Source organism: Chrysochloris asiatica, unplaced genomic scaffold, assembly GCF_000296735.1.
Source record: "Chrysochloris asiatica unplaced genomic scaffold, ChrAsi1.0 scaffold00054, whole genome shotgun sequence".
Lineage (NCBI taxonomy): Eukaryota > Metazoa > Chordata > Mammalia > Afrosoricida > Chrysochloridae > Chrysochloris > Chrysochloris asiatica.
In genome coordinates, this window is record NW_006408572.1 from 16,202,293 (window position 1) to 16,203,838 (window position 1,546).

Genomic DNA, 1,546 nt, shown 5'->3' on the forward strand with positions numbered 1-1,546 from the left:
TAATTATAGCTTTATTGAAACATAGTTCTCATACCATAAAATTCACCTCTTTAAATCCCACACACAACCCAATGACGTTGAGTATTTTGACAGGGTTGTGCAAGCTTTACCACTGTCTAATTTTAAAACACTTCCATCAACCCAGAAAGAAACACCGTACTTAAAAGTCGTAATTCCTCATTCCTTCCTGTCTCCACACATTTCCCAACCACGAATCTCCTTCTTGTTTCTCTGGATTTACCCATTTTGGATATTTCATATAAATGGAAATATAAAACATGTAGCTTTCGAATGTATGACTTCTTAGACTTAGTATAATGTTTCCAAGGCTCATGCATGTTGTATGCATCAGTACTCCATTCTTTTTTTATTATTATTTATATATTAATTTTATATCTAGCTTTCTCATTGAATTATTGTACTGCTTTACAGAGGATTTTCAGTAGTTGTTTTAAAACAATTTTTGTGAGTGTGGGGGCTGAAGAACACAATCATTTCACCAACAACACTCATGGCCAAACAGAAGGTTATCTAAAGTTTCTCCTGTATTTTCTTCCATAAGTGGTGAGATTTTGCATATAATATTTAGGTCAGTGATCTATTTGTGTTTATAACTTCATATTCCAATTTTTTCATTGCCAGTTGTATGTTATCCATGTATCCTGCAGCTTGACAATGATTTCTTATAAGTCCAAAGGTATTATGGCTGATTGTCTGGAATTTTCTACATAGACAATCATATCACATGTGAACAAAGACACTTGTATTTTATCATTACCAACATAAACATTGTACTCTGCTCCAGCTGCCACCATGTTGTTTTAGGAAGAGAGTTTAGGAAGATGCCTATGAACCTCTGTGTAGTTCAACTCCCAAACCCACAAAAATAATTTTTTTAAAAACTACTGAAAGTCCTCTGTAAGCAGTAAAATAATTCAATGAGAAAGCCAGGTACAAAAGTAATATATAGATAAAAATGAATGAAGTACTGATACATGCAACATGAATGAATACATACAATGCCATTTCATTTTCGTATCTTGTTGAATAGGAATGGTGAGAGGAACTTTTTGTTTTAGTCTTGATCTTAGGGGGAAACCATGTAGTTTCCCACCTTTAAGTCTCATCTACAGATGTTTTTGATCAAGTTGAAATTTTCCTCTATTCCTGGTTTGTTGGAAGCTTTTTATCATAACTGGACATTGGATTTGATCAAATCCTTTTTCTGTACCTATTGATCCCACATCAGCACTCCTCTGTCAGTTTGTCCTACTGCTCTGACTTGCCTGTTTCTGTGATTCTAGAAGCTATGCCACCAGTATTTTAAATACCAGCAGGGTCAGTCAGGGTGGACAGGTGTCAGTTAAGCTTCCGGATGAACACAAACTAGAAAGAAGGACCCTTGGGCTATGTCTGAATACTTAGCCACTGAAAACTTTATGAATAGTAGTGGAATACTGTCAAATAGCACCAGAATACTGAATATTGAACTGTGATGCAGAGCACCAGAGTATTGTCAGATAGAGTGCAGGAAGATGAGCCCCTC